Source organism: Chelon labrosus (genome assembly GCF_963514085.1).
Source record: "Chelon labrosus genome assembly, chromosome: 24".
In the NCBI taxonomy this organism is placed as follows: Eukaryota; Metazoa; Chordata; class Actinopteri; order Mugiliformes; family Mugilidae; genus Chelon; species Chelon labrosus.
Window position 1 is genome coordinate 7498163 of NC_140357.1, and position 7933 is coordinate 7506095.

A 7933-nucleotide genomic window follows, 5' to 3' on the forward strand; every position below is an offset into this window, starting at 1 on the left:
GCTGCTTCTTTCTTTTTTTTTTTTTATATGCCCCAATTGAATTACTCATGGAAAAAGAGAAAAAATGGGAGATAGCGAGCAAAGACGTGAGAAGGGGGGGTGAGAGAGGGGAGAACTGGTTCAACTAGATGAGAAAAATTAATTCCTGAGGTTTATTCAACTCGTATCGCTCCGTCCTATCTGGGCTTATACTTGAGCTTTGGAAAGAGAGCGGAAAGAGGGAGAGGAGTCGGACAAAGGACGTGGATAAAGATGGGATCAGGTGGAGGAGAGAGGAGAGTGCAGCCGGTGTCTGAATTGGGGGAAGCTTATCTGTGTGACGCACACCTGTGCCGCCATCCTCTGCCGCTTTAAGATGAAAGCTCTCATTGGCCGACGTCTGCGCAGAGGTCAGGGTCTCGCCGGGCTCACGCCGTCGAATCGACAAAACCCCTCCTCGGGCTCCGTGATCCGTGGGTTCGGAGGAGAGTCAGCTGCGGGGAAAGCAGATGTTATAATTTCGCCGCCGTCTGGTTCTGAAAATGAAGTTTGGTTCTCATTAGAGGGCGGCAAAGGGATATGTGTCAAGAATTTTATATCACAGCAAGGATAAAACCTGTTGTTTTAGAGCAAACGTTTTATTGATGTTTGGATTTATTATGTATATTGGTTTAAAAGGATTTTCAAATTTAAATTGAACGTGACTTGAAAGATCCGAATTCGATTCATAAAACCCTCAGATCTTCATTACATACGTCATTTCGTGCGTCCTCTTGTCAAAAATCTTACTGCTGAAATACCACAAATCTTTGCAACCGATGGCAACGCTGATACTGAAAAGTCTCTAAGTGAATTGATGCTGAACCGGATCCCTCGGCGTAGTATATTCATGAAACGTTTTCAGCACATCGGGAGCAACGTCAGCTGTGAAACACTGTCGATAAAACGACAGTAGAATCAGGCCAACAAGTCTGAGCATGACGCAAAATCAAATGACAGCTAAGAGAATAGCAGAACCGAGCATGTGGTGAACAAAAACGCATGCTCATTAAAGATTTCACAAAAATCCAAGGACTCCTTCCTTCAGCTGCTGCACTACTCATGTCTTGTGAAGTCTTTCCATTGCTAAACAGCACCCACACTATCATCATGTTCCTCCTGACAAAGCGTCGCTTTGCAAAGTAATGATTCCGAAGCCGCCGTCCTGATCGTAAGTGGTGGCGCTTTCAGTGCCGAAGACAACGAACCACACTTTAGTCAAACTCGCAAACAGGCAGCGAGTTTACAGGCACAACATCAAATCTGAAGGCACAACACATGCTCCGAGTGCCCGCCGGCTCATAGTTTATGCGGCTTCCCATGATCAAAGACCACAACGCGGATGGCGGGATGGAGATGGGAGAAAAGGATTCAGGGAAGTGACAGATGGAGAGGTGGGTGTGAGCTTGAATTAAGCATACAATGAGACAGTTTCTTTTGGTATTGTGGACGCATGAGTGAATATTTTTAGCTGCAAGTGAAGTGGGTGTATTTAGTAAAAATTATTAATACTCATACAAAAGCTCGAGGAAAACATAGTCACCACAAGAAGAGTTGCTGCACATGCACTATGTTCGGGGCGTTATGACAGTGTCTACGCCAAAAAGGTTGCACTTGAAGGCACCACAAAGACTACAGCCAGTGGCCACACGTCCTGCAGAACTTAATCACTCAAGATATCGGGATGAGATGAGCGAAAAGACATTCACTGCCTTCAGATGTTAACCTGCCGCAGCAGTGGTCGTCTTCCCCGTTCTCTATTTGGCCACCTTAGCAGAATAACTGAATGTGCCTTATCACCACAGCACTAAGACACTCCAGGGATGCTGTGCAGCAGGAATGCATTGTGCGACTGCTGATTTTCTGCAGTATAAATAGAAACCATCCTCATAGGGAGGGTTGGGGAGGTGGGCCCTATTGTATCTTGCTAAGAGAGCGAGAGCGTTCTGTCTCAGCGGACACGCCGCTGTTTGATTCCGCCACATAAAACCGACTTAGCGTGCGGGACAATTGCAAAAGTGTCAAGACAGCCCGTACGGTGCCAGCCAGAGACTTCGCAATGAATGACCCGTATTTTGCCCTTAGAAAGCAATTATAGGAGTTTGATGTACCTTGGTGACTAATTTCTCCCCCATACAGGCACTGAAGGGCCTGAGGAGGCTGGGGGCACAATCATACTACTGTACAAAAGAGAGAAAAGAGAGAACTCATCGGAGATGGGGCGAGAGGAGGAGAAACGAGGGGCCTGGACACACTGAGCATTAATATTTTATGTCCTCAGCCTCCATTTGTCTCTCTTACCCGGTTTTTCTCAAATCTAATAAACGTCGGGTACATGTGAACGAGACGGGAGGCGGGGCGGGCGGGGCGGGCTGAGCGAGCATCACATGCGCGCCTCCTATGGCGGACCATTATTTCTGCATTCAGGCACCGTAATGGCCTTATTTCCAAGACGAACTATTGAAATTACACTCTCAATAAGGGTCACCTTCTTTTCAAGGTCGCTCCCTGCTCACGTGGGAGGAAATGTCACCCCTGCACTCTGAAAGGTGGAGGTTACTAAGCGAGGAGGAACATTAACGAAAGAATGCAGTGTTTGAGGAAGAGCAGAACTGAAATGTGACTGAAAAAGCATAAATCACTCCTGACATCTTTTAACTCGTGAAGGCTGTTGCAGAGGAAAATGTGTCTATCAAGTTTTGCAGTATACAGTAAAAATGAATGGCGTTCTAAACAGGTCAACTGTATCATGGACATTTCTTCCACAAATACTCAGCCAAACAAATCTACAGCACATTAATACAGCATTAGAAATACGAGAAGGTTTCTAGGTGTGAGATGAGTGGATAGTGTTTTATATATAAAAATAAGACTGATAATGGGCAACAGGTTGACCAAGTCAGTGATTAAACCTTGTGTTGGAGAAGTGGCGAGTGGGAGCGCGAACGTATCACATTGGACCGTTTTGCTTGAGTGGAGCACACATTGTTTGGTTCATTGCAGACAGATGTGATCGCAGAGGTCGTAGGATTAAACAGCGATTAAAACCTGCACCGTCGGTTGGAACAATGTTTACAATAATTAAAACCGTGTACACCTGGATTAAAAGGTGCCAGCATCCCGTCCGCAGCTCAACTATGAAAGAAGTTGGTTACCTTGGTGAGAAGTTAGAGGTGCGTAGCCCGTCGCCTGCAGCTCTTCATCTAACAGCTCACCGCGGCTGCTCCTTTGTTGTTCCATTGCTCTGCAATATTCAAAAACAGAACATATTGCATTTGCTGTCACAGCTCCATAAAAGACAACTTGTGTCTCGTCAGTTAAGTGCTCCTAATGTGAAGCCGCAGTACTGGTTTATGAATATCGCATTAGAAGTAACAGGAATGTCACCAAAGACACCCAGTTAAAGGGGAACAACCTTAAAATACGATCGTTTACTCACCCATATAACTTTGGTGTTATTTGGAGTCCTTCGGAAGATATTTGGATCCGCGTATATCCATATAGTGGGAGTGAATGGGGCACCGAGACGCAGCCTCTACATAACGCATTATCTGCCGTGAAACTCATTCATTTCACCAATATTTTGTTATGATACACTAGTGCTATTCCCCATTGAGTCCGGAGTTACCTGTTATCATCATCCGGGGTCTGTAGATTGACCTACTAACCTCTGACCTGGATGATGTCATCTGTGAGCACCGCGCGCACCTGCAACGGTTGGCTTGTTTACCTGTAATTTGCTACTGCTATTTTTTGCAACATGGCTGAATATTTTTCCGATTCTGAGGTTGTGGACGACGACTTTGTTTATGATGGGCGTCCTTACCGTTTTGAGCCACAGTATACAGATGAGGAGCTCGTTGAAAGGAGGATGTGGAGGCAGAGAGAGGAACAGCTGGCCAAAGAACAACAAACCTCTGCATGTTCGCGAATAGATAACAGGTAACTCCGGACTCAACGGGGAATAACACTCGTGTATCATAACAAAATATTGGTGAAATGAACGAGTTTCGCAGCAGATAATGCGTTACTTAGAGACTGCGCTTCGGTGCCCCAATCACTCCCACTATATGGATATACGCGGTGCTCCACTGGACCAAAATCACTTCCAAAGGACTAAAAATGACACCAAAGTTATATGGGTGAGTAAACGATAGTATTTTATGCCAGAAATAAGGTCCAGGTATTAAAAAACAGTAATTCCCCTTTAATAACATTACATACAGAGCACTCGTTTATACCTCACTTGATGGTCACTGATATGGCTGTTAAATACATATCCAGTACATGTTAAAACAGCTTTAAATATAGTCAATTAACAAACTCCAACCAAAATGAGCCACGATATTCAGTGGTGGTAGTAAGTAAAAACATCAGACTTTTAAATAAATTTGAACTGCATTCCAATCAACCCAACATATGCCTTCTCCTCATCCTCACAGTAATCTCCACCTAACCCCTGTCAGTACCCAAAATAAGCTCCAACAGGCTGTTATGGTAATGAGCATGAATCCCACAGAAAGGTAAGACTAATTCAATTCAGGTTGACGCCAAAGGGGTAAAAAACGATAGAAGCTTCATTTACATCAAGGCCAGGCCAGGTGAATAAACGAATTGATCCCTTTAGATAGTTAAGATGTTAAGCCTTTGGCCTAATGGAAATCTCAATTATCACTAATTGCCCCAAAGGGGTGGTGGGGGGGGACTAGGCCGGCAGTGACAGGCAGCATTAAGAAGCTGAATCCAAATTGCGCGTCGGCTTTTTGTGACCTCAACAGGGTTAATTTGCCTCGGGCTGCAGAGGAGACGAGGTCAGAGGTCCCCACTGGTTTCCCTGGTTCAGAGTGCAGAGTAGAATCATTGAATATCCAGCTGCAATTCTTCAATATTTCCTTTCCGTGGCATTTAGCCGTCACAACTCCCCTTGAACCCTCAACCGCGTGCACTGGGGGGAAAGATTCACAACAGCTCTACGTGCTGATCATTCAAATGATCCTGACGGCGCATCAGCATGAATCCCAGGCCTATTTAGGGAAATGTGTTAATTAATTGGCAATGGCATAAAGTAAACAGCATTAGAGGCAGAAAGGAGAGAGAGGGAGGGAGAGGACGGCTGAGCAAAAAGACCTCTTAAACAATTTCCATCCAAGCTTTCTTTCATATAAACATTTATGTGTGGGTAGATGAACAAAACGCCTGAAAAGCAAACACCGCTTGTTGCCTGGAAATTAGATGCAGTCTATTGTGAGCAATTACCATTACAAAAAAAACTTGCATAAAGCAAGTCAAGTACTGATAACCAGTGCTGTGTATTATTGGGTAAACTCGCAGTAGATGGTGTTTTCCTTTGGGTATTAAACTGCTAAATAAATAGAGCCTGGCATCTGTCAGTCATTCAACAAACGCCGCATTAACGTGTCGTGACTTCCTCCGTTTATTAAAGATTTAAAAACACCAGAAGCTTGAAAAGTCGGGGAGCGGGTAGATGGCAGGGGGAAAGGACCGTAGCACGGGGATGTGCTTATGTCTCTATACCAGACAGGATGACGACGTTCGCTCAAAGGGTTTTAAGCTTTAAGGTTATGACAATGGTTTTAATGTGATGAACATCTGCTTTTAATGAATATATAAATGGTAAGGGGAGCTAAACCTTGGACAGAACCTTCATAGAGCTCATGAATTCAGTGATAAGCACTATATACCAAAGTTAAAATACAGAATTTTCAGAATGCAGCATAGGTTTCCTTCTGCAGAGCGCTTTGGTTTTCATCTCGACGGCCTTCATGAGCCGTGTCAAGTGTAATCACTTAACTGTTTCTCTGCAGATGTAGTAGAAGCACAATTAAAGCCCCTGAAAGCTTAATGTGGTAATTCTCTGCGAGTATTTTCAGAGAGTTCAACGCAAAGCTCGGCTAAACTGCTTCAGAACAGCGTGTGAGGTTTGATCAGATTTGATTGACTGTCAGTAAGTGAACAGCCACACGGCTGTCACCCAGTTTTGATCACAGTTTTCTGTTCTGGCAGAAATGTCCATGTGTGGCTGAATGGGTTGCTTCAAAGGAGCTTACGAAAAGAAGAAATGTGGAACCTAGTAAGTCCAAATTTGCCCATGATTAACAATAAGCTCAACAAGGCTTAATGTGGTAAAAGCTTTGAAGTTGCCTTACCTGCTGTTGAAGCAGCGATCCAACGTGATCACCACAAGCCTATTCTTCCAAAAAGAACCTTAAAAAAAACAAAAACCAATCATCAACTGAACCAGGAACTAATCATCCTCTTTTGTTAAAGAAAAATCTGGCAAATTAGACTCAAGTGTCTGTATCTATATACAGCATGTAGGCTATATTTGGTCTTTGCTTAGGCCAATGGAGGTTAATTAACTGGTGGTAGGAGAAAAGATCCATCAGAGATTCATTTACTAAAGTTCCTGGACCTGATCTGGACCTGATCTAAATGTTGGCAATTTATCAACATGAAAAACCTTCTCTTGTCAGTGATTTTCAACACAAAACAATACAGCTGTCAGACCAAAGATAAGACACATGTCGACTCAGTGAAATGCTAATTTGTAACCTTGATGAAGGCCCTGAGCTGCAAAAGAAACCCAAAGAGTCTTACCTTACATCCACAAAGCAGCTAAAGGTGAAAAATGAAAAATGCACTGAAAGAGGCAGAAGTCTTGGTTCAGCAGATCCTGCAGTGGACAGAAGAAAAGGAAAGGGAGCTGGTTAGGTTGTTAATATACACTGAATATACACCAATCAGGCATAACATTAAGGCCGCTGACAGGAGAAGTAAATAACACTGACCATCTTGAGACAACTAAATGTTCTGCAGGGAAACTTTTGGACCAGGCATTCATGTGGATGTTACTTAGACACGAAGCACCCACATAGACCAGAATAGACCAGGTACCCCCACCCCATAGCAATGACACACCTGGATAGCAGCAGCCATCCCCAGCAGGATGTAGCCACAAAACGCTTTAGGAACAACTCAACAGCTCAAGGCGTTGACCTGGCCTCAAAATTCACTAGATCCCAAACTGATCACGTATCTATAGGATGATCCACAGGCCCCTCCCCCCCACTAACAACATTCTGTTGCCAGAACCTCAGGACACCCTCAGAAGGCCCAGGTCCATTCTCCGATGACTCATAACTGTTTTGGAGGCACAAGGGAGACCTACACAATATTAGGAAGGTGGTCATAATGTTATGCTTGATGGATGTATGCAGAAGTAGAGTGAGGAGAGTAATAACATTCTTTTATAATCTGTTGAAATTAAGATCGTACATTACATTTATTGACATCGACGTGAAGACAAAATTGCTCCTTTAACACAGAAAGAGTGCAGAACTTCCTCACTCATTTCAGTTTATGTCTCACGAGTAAGTAATAAGCTCAAGTTGACTGAGCGGTAATATAAAGCAAGTTGTAAAAAGGCCAAGCTAGCAGTTCTACTCAAGTTTGGTTTAACGTTTACTTTTAACGGCATCCCAACTGAAGACAATCGCCTCCATTTCTTGGGCGAGTCTGACGCTCGTGTTCATTAGCACAAACAAGGAGCCGTTGGTGAGATAAACGCATGTGATTAGACGGCGGGGGGGAATTAGAGACAAAGCGGAGGGGGGGTTGGGTCTACATTAATGGAGTAAAGTTAATAGGGAAGGATAACCATATCAAAACTGAACACAAGAGAGAAAAATATAAAAAGAGAGAGACAAATAAATGGCAAGGGATCTAATGCAGCATAAAAAGCTAATTTCCTAAACCTCCAAAAAACCCTACTGGGTGGAAACAATTACAAGGGACGGGGCAGACAGTTAAGATTAAACAAGCCAACGCCTTGACAGAGGAGATAAACTTTACAGAGGACGGGCTGACAGAGAGCCGTGTTTGCCGCAGAATACGA